Source organism: Sus scrofa, chromosome 2 (assembly GCF_000003025.6).
Source record: "Sus scrofa isolate TJ Tabasco breed Duroc chromosome 2, Sscrofa11.1, whole genome shotgun sequence".
Taxonomy (NCBI): Eukaryota; Metazoa; Chordata; class Mammalia; order Artiodactyla; family Suidae; genus Sus; species Sus scrofa.
This window is the reverse complement of record NC_010444.4, coordinates 1,151,873-1,166,426: the sequence shown is the minus strand read 5'-3', so window position 1 is coordinate 1,166,426 and position 14,554 is coordinate 1,151,873.

The following is a 14,554-nucleotide window of genomic DNA, read 5'->3' as shown; positions in this document are numbered from 1 at the left end:
CTCTGCTCACACCCGCCCTCTGAGAACAAGCCTGAGGAGCCTTAGGGAGGGCGCCTGCCCCTCGGGATGGGGGGCTGGTGGGGGGAGCCACAGAGAGGGTGGCAGGCAGACCCGAGCCGAGCCCTCACCATCGTGGAAGAGACGGGACGGGGGGAGCTGAGGAGGCGGCGTGCAGCTCAGATGCAGAGCAGGAAGCCCTTTGTGTCCTGCACCGAGGCCTCGAGGCAACTTTGGCATCAGGATCTGCTGTGCTTTGCAGATTCTGAGATGGTGCCGAGTCAGGACCCACTTGGCAGGGACAAGACTGGACAGAGGCTGTGGTCCAAGTAGGAACTAAAGGTGGGCGGGGTGGGTGGGGGCGGAGAGGAGGGGGTTGGGCAGATTCTTGGGGTGAGGTTGATAGAATTTGGTGACAGGACTTCCCGTCATGGCTCAACGGCAATGAACCCAACGAGGATCCATGAGGACATGGGTTCGATCCCTGGCCTCGCTCCGTGGGTTAGGGATCCGGTGTTGCCGTGAGCTGTGGTGTAGGTTGTAGATGCAGCTTGGATACCGCGTTGCTGTGGCTCTGGCTGTGGCCGGCAGCTGTAGCTCCGATTCAACCCCTGGCCTGGGAACCTCCATTTGCCGTGGGTGCAGCCCTAAAACGCAAAAAGAGAATTTGGTGACAGACTGGAGGCAGGCTCTGGGGACCCGGGAAGGGTCCTGAGTCCCTGAGGTGGACGGCGGGGTCAGCAGGTGGGAGGAGGACTGAACTGGGGAGGCTGGGGGAGGAGGCCACGTGACCCTGCGGTGCCCAGCAGAGAACTGTCCAGGCAGCCGAAGCAGAAGGCCGATGGGGACCAGGCCATGCAGGACAGGGACCCAGCCTGAGGGGCGTGGCCAAAAGCACCCCTGGGATTTAGGGCCACCAAGAAGGAAGGGGCAGGCATGTTCGGAGAGCTTGAAGGGGGGAGGTGGGAACGGAGGGCTGGGGCGCATCGGTGGGTGGTCAGCTCTCTCCAGAGGCAGGTTGTAGAGGCAGAGGAGGGGACGGGAAGGCTGGTCCCACTTTGGGCCGTGTCCGTGGTGGCAGAGGGGGAGGCGAGGGCGGGACCACGGGGCAGCGTCCAGAGAAAGACCTCTTCTACCACCGGCGATGCTGGCAGGCGTGTGGCTTCGGGGCCGGGAGCTACGGGTTCCCCTCCGGCTCCCGGGCAGAGAGGGTCACTCCTGGTGGGCTCTGCTGGGGGCAGTGAACAGTCGGGCCGCTGGGCTCTGGAGAGGCGCAGGCCCTACTGGGCCAGGCGTTTGACTGTCGGGGTACCAGTCGCGGGCACGGGGCTGGCTCACCCTGTGCCCAGCTACACAGACGAAGCAGAGGGAGCCCCACGCAGGGGGCTGGGGAGGGGGTCCGGCAGGCAGTGTTGCAACAGGACACAGGCTGATGTTTGGCTGGTGAGGACGGTGGAGCCGAGGGGCTTAGGGACAGAACCCAGGGTCCACGGGGCGCTGCATGCTGAGCGCCTGGGCCGAGCTGGGGGAGGAGGGGGTCAAGGCAGGGGCCACCAGAGCAGCAGTGCTGGGTGTTGCACCCCGGGGTCTGGAGAAGGGCTTCCCAGGTAAGACTATCAGGGCCCCGTGTTGGCTGCCTGCTGCCCAGGATCCAGGTCTGGAAGCTACCAGCAGACCAGGGGCCACGCTTGGGGGGACGGAGGCAGAGCGTGAGTGGGTTCCAGCTCGGACCTGACCGGGATACCTCCAAAGGAAAGACAGCCGCCCTGGGGGCCAGGGAGGGGGAAGGACTGGGGGCAGGTTGGTGCTGACCCCTGACCCCAGGCCGTAGCAGCTGGGGACCCTGCAAGGGTCGCAAGAAGTGAGGTCATGGACACCCCTTGGCAGAGGGCAGCCAGGCGGCCTCCACGGAGGGCTGGAGCGGGGAAGAGGGGTTGGCGAAGGGGCTGGCGGGCAGGAAGCACCGGGACGCCCTGAGGGCCTGTGGGCAGCTCAGTCCCAGATGCTGACACCTCCTGGGTCAGGCCCGCGTGGATGCCCAGCATGGCCCGGGGCTCCCTGGAGGAGTCGGGGGGAGGACTGGAAGTGCTGCCAGGGGAGAGGCCCTGCCCCCAGACCCCCGGGCACCTGGGGGCCACAGAGTGCTGGATCATGAGGCCAGCAGGGGCCCACCCTGGGGTCACAGAGCTGTATTATGCCTGGTGGGCGTGGGGGAGGTGGAAGCTGTCTTTGGTCACTGTCCTTAAGCCTTTGATGCCCACAGCTGTGCCCGGGACAGGTACCAGGGGAAAGGGCAGCCTTGCCAGCCCCTCCCTGGGCCCTGCCTACCCAGGGGAGAAATGGTAGCATCGCCCTGCAGCCAGCAAAGGCGCCCTGGCTCACTGACGCTCGAGTCCATTCCCGGGCAGCGTGGGGTGCGCGGCCACCCCAGAGGCTTGGAGAGGGGCCGGCCCCTCAGCTTGGTGACCTCAGTGCGACAGGGGGACCCCGGGCTCCGCCTCCGTGTCTGGCTTCCCTCCTCTCCCGGCCGTCCCGCCCTTCCAGTCCCCCTGCCCCGCCTCCCCCGCCCACTTTTATTGGCATTTCTCAGCACCTGGCTTGCATTCGAGTTCAGTCAATCCTCAGCCGGGGTGTCTTTGCTGGCTGCAGGGCGATGCTGCCGCCCTCGCTCCCTCTCCCCCGTCCTCTGGCTGTGCCTCCGAGTTTTCTGCAGCTTCTGGGGGTCAGGCGACTCTCCCGCCCTCCCGCCCTTCCCCGTCGCGCTGCCCGGTTGGCCGGCCACTGCTCTCGAGACCCCCAGCTGGATGGGGCCAGCTGCTGGCGGGGAGGAGGGAGCCGGGGAAGGACTTAAAGGGAGCAGCCGCGGCTCTGGGTGGACTCGGAGGGGGACACGTGTCCCCTGAGAGGGGCTGCAGGTCCCACCAGCAAAAGCGACCCTTGGCCACCTCCGGGCAGCGGGCTCCTGGGGAGAGGCTGATCCCAGGGAGCGTGGCGTTCAGGCTGACCTGGGGCCTCTGGTCAGGAAGCGGGAGCGGCCCAAGGCAGAAGGACACGTCCAAACTGTGCAGGGCCCCTCCCGTCCCCAGTCCAGGACCATCTGGCATCAAAGTGAATCGTGTCAGTAAGAACCCGGATGCTTTGGGTAAGATGGGAACCGCGGGTCCTCACCCGGCTCGGGAGATAAATCTCCTGGAGGTTAGTGCACACCGGGAGCTCTCGTTTCAAAGACGCGTCTCTAAGAAAAATTATCGTTAAAAGGAAAACCGAGCAGTGCAGCAGCCAGCAGGCTCCCCCGCCCCGGGATCTGATGACCCATGACCGGGGACAGCACAGGAAGCGGCCCAGTCGGCATCATCTACCTCCCCATATGGGGCCCTGAGAACAGGCGCACAGTGTGTGTTCACTGTGTGTGTCTGAGCTGCCCCCCAAACTCAGATGCGGCTGCATGAGGGCCTTTGGGGATGGGGGTCAAGCAGGGGCCCCGAAGTGGAAGCGGGCCCTTCGGAGAGAAGGGGGCCAGCAGAGCCCTCCTCCCGCCTGTGAGGGGTCGGCAGGGAGGCGGCCAGGCCGAACCAGGGACGGGTCTCACCCGGAACCGAGCGGGCGGCACCTTGACCCCAGACCCCCGGCCCCCGGAACCGTGACGCTGTCTGTCTGTCGTTGGAGCCGCCCGGTCTGTGGTGTCCGGTTACAGCCACCTGCGAGGAAGCGGCCCCTGTCCCGTGCGTCCCCCGTGCGGTCCCATGACTCCCACGCTCAGGGGACCGCGCTTCCCACAGGGAGCAGTTATGCGGCACCAGCCGGGCTCCTGCCCTTTCGCTCAACCCTGACCCCACCCGCGCAGAGACAGCCTCGGTCCCACACGACTGCCCGCTTCTGACGCCCACTGCTGACCCCGGAGGCCACCTGGCTGTAAATCAGAGGTTCCCATGACCCCTCCTTGACTTGGTTAATCTACTGAATCGGCTCACGGGACTCGGGTAAACAGTTTAGGTATTGCCAGCCAGTGTACCATTAAAGGGTACAGGCCAACATCCTGATGGAGAGGGGGCGGCGAGCACAGAGCCGGGCGCCCCGCTCCCAGCCCCAGCACCTGCTCCCGGCCCTCCCAGGCCCATACTTTGGGGATCCTGTGGGACCCAGGGCCCCAGCAATCATTAACCCGTCTCATCTCGGGTGGATGGAGGCCAGGGTTGAAAACTGCAAAGCTGCTAATCTTGGCTTGGCCTTTGGCTGACCGGCCCCCGGCCCCCATCCGGGGACCACCCGATACAACAAGAGGCACTCCTAGCACCCAGGAAATCCCAAGGGATTTAGGCGCCCGGTGATGGGGTCAAAAAGAAGTATCAGAACAGCAGAGGCTCCTGGGCTTGTGTCTCTTAGGGCCTCACAAGGGTTTTGGGAGCTCCGGGCCAGCAGAGACGAGACACCGTCTGAAACCCACGACCACGCGCCACACAGACCCAAGCGGCGGGACAATAAAAACGTAGCTGTCCTGTGACCTTCAGCCACATCAAGGGCATGAGAGTCAAGGAAGCCAGGAACAGTTCCAGACTCAAAAGCCACCATAACTAAGGAGCAAACACAAGTCTCCCCCCTTGGCGGCTTGCTGGTCACCCTCTGAACACGATCCTATGATAAACACGAGTGGCTCCTTTCACGTCTCCTTTATACCTTTTTTCTTGTCGAATGAACGTTTTCGTCACTGTGATTCAGGCCCTGCTGATTTTTATTTTTCCCTCACCCCAGGGTCCTGAAGTTTTTCTCCTGGTTTCGCCGCAGCAGCTCCTGGTTAACTTCTTTTGCCTGTTGGGTCTGTGATCCATCCTGAATCCGTCTCTGTCTGGGTAGTCATTTACTTTTAGAACCGACTTGGCAAGGAGAAAAAAAAAAAGACCTATCGGGGTTTTGATTAAAGCTACAGACACCTTTGGACGTATTCACATTTTTACAATATTGAGTTTCCCAAATCTGCAAGTGGGCCGCATTCTTCCACTTCTTTGAAGCTTTTTTCTTTAAGTTCTCCCCCAAATGCTCTATCGTTTTCTGGGTAAAAGTCTTACACAAAACGTGTTAGATTTCTTTCTGGATAATTGATTTTTATGGTCTATCACAGCTGGAAGTCTTTCCTAAGTGTGGGTTGCTGATGTCAAGAAATGCAAGGGGTTTTTTTTCTTTTGCAGTTCACTCTTTAAAGCGCGGTCATGTTTGCAGCCTCCTTGCTAAGAGCGTTTTCATTTGTTTTCACGGAATTTTCGGTACGTCCTGGGTTTTTTCCATGCGCGGTCACAGCACGTGGTCCTTCGCACCATCGCAGGTTTTGCAGTCCTTTCTGATCCACACACGGTCTACACTGGCTTTCTGGGACCCCAGTTACGACGCGGAACAGAGGTTCCGGGTGGGGTTGCCTTTTCTAATCAAAGGCGCATCCGTCCAGCTGGGTGATTGGGGGCGATATTTGCTCTCGGTCTTTGTAATCTTTTGTTAGCGTAAGGAATGTCCCTGTGATGCAGAATGTGCTAACATGGACATTTTTGCCATAATGCCATAAATATGAACAGCTCTGCCCTCCGCAAAGCACAGACGGAAACTGCCAGAGCCAGCAGCAAAGGAGATTCTGGGGCAGACGACGCAGCACTGGGGGACTTTGTTTTTTACATTTTTTTAAATTTATTTGGGATTTTCCTTTTTTATTTTTTTAGCAAATCAGTGAGTTTCACTGTATTTACAGTTGTGCAACCATCATCACAGGCTGATTTTAGGCCATCTCCACCCACACCCCCCTGGTCCACCCCTCCCTTGCCGCCACCGTGGGGCTTTGGGACCCCAGCCGATAGGCAACAACGGCAAAGCCCAGGCCCCGCCGGCTCCGCCACGCAGCACCCCAGCCGGCCGTCCCCTCGCAGCCTGCAGCCTGGACCCGGAATTCTGACGTCAACAAGTGGGTCCTCACAGAAGGTCAGGGCGGACCCCAGACCAAAGCCTCGCCTCCGGCCCAGAGCGCAGACGTCCTCAGCCTTCAAAACAAGGCAAAGCGTCTCTGTGCTTTGGGCTTCTCTGGACGGCCCAACGCCCCGTGGTGCGTCCCGGCACCGGATCGCAACCCGCTCCCAAACCTGGAACCCCGTCCGGGCCGTCTGCCCGACCTCTGACCTTCTTCCCTCCCCAGACTTTCTAAGATGCCCTTGCGAAGGCCCACCTCAGGGCCTCTAGCTTTATTTACACGTTTCTTTCACTGTTCCGAGCTTTGATTGATTCGCAGTGTGGGGTTAAGCCTCCATCACACTCGGGCCTCACTCTGCTGGACGAAACGGGTCTCAGTAAGCGCCCGGCTTGCATCGTGCTGACGGTTCTCCATTTGCCAAGGGCGTTTGAGCTCCTTTGCGTTTGGTGAGCCCGCCTGGCCTGAAACAGCTCCCCCTCCTCACACCCCCGTCCAGAGGGTCGCCGGGCGTATGTCTCTCTGGATGCGAGTGTGGGTCTTCCTCCTTTGGTAAGAGTCGATGTGGCAGATCATTTGGTCCCCCCAACATTCCAGCAACCTTGCACGCCTGGACTACATCTCACACGGCTCTTTGGCCCTATTATTTGGAAGAACAGCTCTGCTCGTGACTCTCGTCTTTGCCTCGAGTCCAGGAGAGCGACGGACGTGCAGGCACCCCTCCTCCCACCGCTGTCAGGTCTCGGGGGCCAAGCTCCTTTTGAGTTACTTGGAGGGTTTTTTATTCTTGGTTTCTTTTCGGTGCCGTGGCTGGTGAAGCCGTGCGGCCCTGGAGTCTTTTAAGAAGGAAGCTGTCCGTTTTAGCTTCAATTCCTTGAATAGTGTTTATTTCACTTGTCTTATCTGTGCTTACCTCCAATGTCTCCCCCTAAATACTTAACTGGTTCATTTTTATTATTTTAAGAAATTCTCCTGACGTTTTGTTGATTCACCACGCTGTGTTCGTTTCGGCAAAGGGATTCCATGTCACACGCCCTCTTTTTCAGGTTCTTTTCCATCATAGGTTAACGATGGAAATACTGACGAGAGCTCCCCGTGCTGCACAGCAGGGGCTCGTTGTCTATCTGCTTTCTCTGCAGCCGTACGCATCTGCTCATCCCAAACCCCTCAGGCATCCCCTGCCCCCCTTCGGTGACCATGTGTTTGTTTTTCTGTGTCTGCGTTAAGTCCGTTTTTATCTCTTTTCTTTTTCAAACGCGGACATGGTACTGTTCGAGTTATGAGTCTTCGTGGCAAAAGCTCTTGAGAATGTTTAGGGCTCTTTGAATGACCTCTCTTTTTACTCAGCAGTGTCCTCTCCCCCAGAGATGCTACACAGATACATTCAAGAAGGGGTGTTTTGTCGCCGTGGTCTCTCCTCTCGCACCCAAGGTCAGAGACACCCCGTCCTGCAGGGTCCTGGGCGGTTTTGCACACCCGGCCAGCCCCCGGCCGTGCACCTTGCATCTATTATGTGCCTTGGAAGCTGCTCTCACCTTTACCTCCTGCTTTGCCCTGCGGTGACTTCCAGGGCTGGCGGTGGGTTTCTAAGTGCCATGTGAGCGCTGCACAACTGTGACAAATTGCCTGGTGGGAAAGCGGGTGGGGAAAATGGTGCAGAAAAAAGGACGGGGAACACGAAACCTCGTCACATTTCACGCACAAACGGAGTTCATTTCCGATTGTTTTCATCGCTCCATTAAGCTAAGTTTCCATTTGTTAGAGCAGTTTTAGTGTCTTGGGTGGAGGTGAAGCATGTCACAGTTTTTCACAGGAAAGCTCGTGGAAATATTATTTTGTCGACAGATTTTGCGCAAGTGGCAGTTTTCAGGGAAAAAAGTCACATTATCAGGGGTCAGGTATTCTTGCATTAAACCATAACTTTTTTGTCTTTTTTTTTTTTTAATTTCAGCGCGTCTCTGGTCATTCTCCTGGTCTTGATAGGGAGTGTTTTCATGTTATTTGATTGAACCTGTTGAAGTCACGGCTTTCATAGGTAAAGACACTTAAATGCTAGGAATTCATACCTTCAGCCTACGAATGAATTAGTAACATTATTAGCTTCCGTTAAAACTATCTCCCATATCGCAGTGTGATTTTACCCAGCTTAGTATGTTTAGAATACATTTTTTTAGTATCCAAACACGAATTTTCTAGTTGGCTTTCTCTTCGTGGTCTTGTGGCCTAAGAGCACCGCGGGCAAAGAATATTCTGTGTGTGGTTTCAGTCTTTTGAAGTGTTTACATGCTGACTGGATGGTCAATCTTCTGTTAATTTATCCTAGGCCCTGGAAAAAATATTTACTTTCCAGCGTCAGCACCGACCTCTTTACATGACTGTAGGAAAAATTTCTTCCCCGCGACGCACATTCTCTGAATACGTGTTGGCTTCGGTTTGGGGGGTGTCACTCATCAAAAGCCTCAGCAGCTGTGCTCTGAAATCCAACACCCCATTTGCACTGAAGCCACAGGCTGCCCCCGGCCCGGGACTGCGATTCCCAGGCAGGCTGGGTCCTGGGAGGCCCGGCCGACCTCGGCCGGAGGATGGAGGCTGAAGTGTCTCTCGAAGGCCTCCCCCGGCGGGATCCAGCCAGGATGTGTGGGACCTAACGCCGGCAGGACCCTGCACAGCTCCGGGGCCACCAGAGCCAGCGGGGCATCCTGGCAGGAGCGGGGGGAGTCGCCTTTGGGACGGGACTTTTTCCTCCACTTAAAACAAAATGGGGGGTGTGGGTAAAACCCCGTCGAATTCACGGTCTTTGAGTTTAGGCGAAGGTATAGCCCTACAACCTCCGCCCAAATCAGGACGTGGGATTCGGAGTCCCGTCGTGGCGCAGTGCGAGCGCATCCGATAGGATCCATGAGGACACGGGTTCGATCCCTGGCCTCGCTCAGTGGATTCAGGATCTGGCGTTGCTGTGAGCTATGGTGTAGGCATAGACAAGGCTCGGATCTTGCTGTGGCTGTGGGCTAGGCCGGCGGCTACAACTCCCATTGGACCCCTAGCCTGGGAACTTCCATATGCTACTGGTGCGGCCCTAAAACAAAGCAAAAAAAAGGGGGGGGAACAGTTAAACCATCACAAAAACCCCCTCTGCTGTTTTGCCCTCTAGCCCGCTCTTCAGCCCCAGGCCCTGGCAACTGCCGATCTTTTATCTGTTCCCTGCGATTCTGCTTTTTCCAGAATGCCATGTAAACAGGCTCAGGCAGGGTGTATGTTTCAACTGTACCTGCCTTCCCAGGAAGATGCACCTGAGCTGCGTTCACACAGTGGCACTGCAGAGAGCTACCCCTTTGCCTTGCTCAGCAGTGACCCCGCCCTTAGACGGCCGTCTACCCACCCCCAAGGAGAAGCTCAGCCCGGCCGCTCCCGGCTTTCGGTGATTACAAACAAACCCTCACCCACGGGTTTTTACTTCACTCGATTAGATGTGTGAGTAGGATTGCTGAGCCCTAGACACTCATGCTTCAGTTACAAGAAACGACCAAACCCACCCCGGGGCCGCCCACCCCATCACTGCCGCTGGGGTCCAAGCCGCCAAGGCTCCCACCTTCTCAAGCACCTGAGCTGGTCCTTTTTTTTTTTAATTTTAGCCACTCTAAGAAGTACGATTGGTTTTCCCGCTGAAGTTTGAATCTGCCCTTTCCCGATGCCATGTGACCCCGAGCAGCCTCTTCATTATTTGCCGCCTGTCTGTCTCCTTCGGGGACGTGTCTGTTTCGACCTGGTGCCAATTTCTGATACGTGGATCGTTTCTCGGTTTGAGAATTCTGGATGTCTTCTGGACACCAGCCGTCTCTCAGGCACGTGTTCAGAGGCTTGCTCCACACGTGGCTCGGCTTCTCCTGACTCTCCTCACAGCGCTGGACTCAAAACAGCATATCCCGTAATTTGAGGAAGCCCAGCTCATCATGGTTTTCCTCTATCGCTGGCGGAGCTGAGCCGCGTTCGCCCAGCCCGGGGCTGCAGGTTCCCTCCTCTGTCTGACCTCTAGATCTGTGCGTGCTGGGAAGCCTGAGTCAAAATGCACCGTCTGTGCGAGGTTATCCGTCGTCCGTGGAGAAGACGGTCGGGGGTCCAGTTCCTCCTGGGCCCGTTTGTCCCTGTCGTGGCTTCTCAACCTGAAGCCTTTAGCATCGTGGGCCCGGCGCTTCTGGGCCGCGGGGCTGTCTGTCCTGCATCCTGTGACGTGTTGAACAGCAATTCCTGCCTCAACCCCCCAGGTGCCTCCTTCGGGCCCAGCCCCACCCCCAGGGTTTCAACTGAAAATGTCGGAGACATCACCGTATTCACCAGCCAGGGCTCCCCACCAGGTCCCAGAGCAGGGAGCTCAAAGGGCAGGCGCTCACTGAGCCCAGGCCTGGAGGCAGGGGTCCGAGCCCCAGGGGCGGGCAGGGCGGGTCCCTCCCCAGGCCTCTCTCCTGGGCGTGTGGACGGCCGTCTGCCCCCCGCGTCCTCGCAGGGCCGTCCCTCTGTGCGTGTCTGTGTCCCGACCTCCGCTGCCTCTAAGGACCTCGGTCCTGTGGGGTCAGGGTCCCCATCCCGTGACCTCCCTTGACCTTCATCTCCCCTTTCAAGGCTCAGCCGCAAACACAGCCCCACTCTGAGGGGTCAGGACTGCAGCCCGGGACTCTGGGGACACAGCTCAGCCAAACGCAAATATCCCCTTTGCACACGTCACCCTCAGCTGAGAACCGCGGGTTTATCTTGATTTCTGCAGATTTATAATAAGCCTTGGAGTCAGATGGGGTAAGCCTGCTTCTTTTCCTACGCCCTTGTAGCTAATCTAGGACCTTCTCATTTCCGCGTGTATTTTAGTAACCCTTCCTCTTCGATTTCTGGAAGGATTTATGTGGCATCAGTGCGATTTCTTTTGTGCAGTCTGGTAGAGTTCACCCATGAAGTCATCTAGGCCTGGGGTTCTCTTTAGGGGAATTTTTCTTTTTTCGAAACCAAAATTTAACTTCTTTGATAAATAGAAACTTATGTGGGTTTCTAGTTCTCCTTGTTTTTTTTAAAGTAGCATTTTTAAATTTAATTTGTATTTTATAGAGGAGTATAGCTGATTTCCATAATTGTGTTTCTCTCAGGTGTACAGCAAAGTGACTCAGCTGTGCATACGTCTGCCCATTCTTGCGGGGTTTTGTTTGTTGGTTTGTTTGTTTTGTCCTTTTAGGGCTGCACCCGCAGCGTATGGAGGTTCCCAGGTGAGGGGTGCAGTTGGAGCCTAGCTGCCGGCCTACCCCACAGCCACAGCCACACGGGATCCTTAACCCACTGAGCGAGGCCAGGGATCGAACCCGCAACCTCAGGGTGCCTAGTCGGCTTCGTTAACCGCTGAGGCACGACGGGAGCGCCCATCTATCCATTCTGTTCCAAATTCTCCCCCCAGGTTGTTGGAGAACACTCCGTACAGCGCCCCGTGCCCTCTCTGCAGATGCTTGGTGTTTGTCTGTGTACAGTAGAGAGTGTGGGTTAACCCCAGACTCCTCATTTACCCCCGTCCCCGTCCCCTTTGGGGACCACGCGTCTGTTCTCTGTCTGCGAGTCCGTCTCTGTTTTGTAAATAAACTCGTTTGCATCCTTTTCTTAGATCCCACCCAGAAGGGATCTCCTGTGCTGTTTCTCTTCTGTCTTCTGAGGGAGCTTTGGAAGGTGCCTCACGCATCGAACTTGTCCGTGCTGCCCACGCCTGCCCGCGGCTGGCCCACGGCTGTTGGCACCACTCCCTCGCAGTGCTTCCCTCCCCGCGGAATCTGCAGTGATTACGCTTCTGGTCCTTTCTGGCTGCTCCCCTTCTCTGGGGGCAGGATCCACGGCTCTCAGGGTCTCACCCGACTTGAGAAGCTGAGCGCTTGGTGCACTGGGGGCCCGACGTGGGGTCCCACACATGGGGTCTCAGCCAGAGAAGGGAGCCCCGACCTCTCAGCCACGCGCAGCCCAGGTTTAGCCTCAAGGACAGATCCCTGGGGCGGGATGAGAGACGGTGACATGCATGCCGCCACCCCTGGAAAGAGAGCCCACCAGCGGGGGGCTGGGGCAGGGTCCCTGCATGCAGCCTGGGCTGGGTTCTGTCCTGCTGGCTGAGCTGGAGCCTGGACGGGGCGGGGGGGGGACACACCCCTTGGTCCGAAGACCACAGACCCTCATGGCTCTTACTGTGTTCTAGCAGATTTTATGAAATAAATATTTCTTCGTTTGAAATGGCTGCAGGATCATCTCCAGAGAACAGCTATTTGCATTAAAAAAAAAAAAAAAAAAAGCAAAACCTCTCCAGCTTCACGTTTGAGTGGCTCTGCCCTCTCTGTCACCTACGGGCCGGAGTCCCCGTCACTTTCCGACTCAGTAAACTTGGAGTCTATGATTACCAGGGCCCTCCCACACCCCCGGAAAAATTAACACTCGGTGAAAATGGTGCAGAAACAATGTCCTTCCAAATGAACCACTTTCTTCTCCTTCACTGACCACGGTCCAGGGTCAGGCGCTCTCTCCCCCCCCGGGGCAAGTGGGGCAGGATTTGATTACCTCAGCCTGCGTGTCCAAACTGCAGTAAATCCCGCTTCCGGAGCGGGTTGCCGCCAGCATGCCCTTGTTTGTCACTCAAGGTCACACAGGCTTTTCTCCTTTGCTTTGTGCTAAATGCCTTGCAGTTTCCTAGTTTGCATCTTGATCCATGATTGATCCAGAGTTAATTTTGTACGTGTAGGAGGTTTAGGTCAAGGTTCTCTGTTCTGTTTTGTTTGACGATGGCTTATTCCGCTATTCCAACGTCATGTGTTGAAAAAGAAATAAAATGTTTTATTTCTGGGTTTTTCAATAGTGTCTTTGAAGTTGAGTGATTTCTGGACTTGTAAGTTGTGTCTTTTTTATTCCCCCTTGCTAGGGCCGTACCTCCAGCATATGGAGGTTCCCAGGCTAGGGGTTGACGTGGAGCTGTAGCCACTGGTCTACACCACAGCCACAGCAACGCCAGACCCGAGCTCCGTCTGCAACCGAGGCCACAGCTCCCGGCGACGCTGGATCCTTAACCCACTGAGTGAGGCCAGAGATCAAACCCGCAACCTCATGGATCCTAGTTGGGGTCATTACTGCTGAGCCACTCTGGGAACTCCTAAGGGGTGTCCTTGAATTCTGGCGGTTTTTGACTTTTGGGTGATCTAAGGCTCTCCCTTCGCAAGTCAGCTGCCTCTCCCTTTGGCCTTGTTTGTACCCAGCTCCGTCTACACCTGGTGCTTCTGTGTGCATCCCCGGGTCCACCCTCTGCCGCCAGCACAGCGTCCAGACCCCTGGAGTCTTCCGACGAGGTGTCACATCAGAGCAGAGCCATGCCTCCGGCTTCATGTGTCTTTCTCAAAATTACTTTTGGCGATTTCACCAAAATCTACCAAAATTCCCTTCCGAGACGTTTGACTGGAATCCCGCTGACTCTGACGATGGGGCGGGGAGAGTTGGTGTCTTTCCCGTTGTCGCACATCTGTCCAAGCAGAGCTTCTCGTGCCACGTGTGCGTCGTCTGTTTTCCCTTCATCGGTGTTTTAGCCGAGATTCTGTATGTGTTTTGTCCCACTTATTCCTAAATATTTCCTTTTCTGCGGCTTTTTACAAACAGATGTTAGCTACGTATTCATTGATTTTAAATAGACTCTGTTTTTTGAGAGCAGTTTTAGGTTCATAGCAAAATGGGGTGGAAAGTCCAGATTCCCCAGAGACCCTGTGCCCCCCCCACCAATGCCCCCCACCGACGGTGGGTCTGTTGCAGTCCAGGGACCTGCACCTGCACGTCCACGGTGCACCTTCGGCCTCATGCTCACTGGCGTACGTGTTTGCCGTCTGTTTCTGTTTCACTGTTTCTGAAGGTCAGGCCAGGAGCAGCCCCTTCTTGAGGCCGTTCGTTCTATCCCCCATCCAAGCTCTCAGCCCAGGGTGGGGCTGGGGGGCCCTTCCGCTCCCCCCAGCCCCCTGAGTGCCCTTAGGGAGTGGCTGGTGGGGTTGCGGAAGGGCTGCCCTTCCTGTCCAGTGGGGATTGTAGGCCAGCACCCCGAAAGCTGGGGAACCAGGCCAGGGAGCCCGTGTCTCCCGGGTTTTCCACTGAAGCTCGACTCCAGTCTGCTGGCTGGTGTCCCCAGGCCCAGGGGGAGGGGGGCATGAAATGACATGGGCACCAGAGGAAAACTCAACCGGCCCCCACCCTCCGCAGGGTAAGTGGCTGGCAGGAGGGGAAGTCAACCAGCCCTGATGGCCCAGGACGGGGCTGGTCCCCCCGAGGACGCACGCCCTGTCACCTGGCCGCCCGGGTCGGGGCCGCGGCTCCGGCTGGGGGGCTTCCGCCCCTGCGGGACGGGGACAGCGGGAGGGGGATGCGGACACCGGGGGGGGGGGGAGGTGGGGGCGAGCTAGGCACATAGAACCTGCTCCACACATCACTATGTTTGTGCCCTGAACGTTCGCATCGTGTTACGTATCTGATGCATACGTACTGGAAAGAGAGTCCCTGTGGCTAAACCTTAGCTAAATCTCTCTAAACCTCTCCTTGCCTTCTCTTTCCACAAAACATACACTCGCCAACTCACTCACTCTT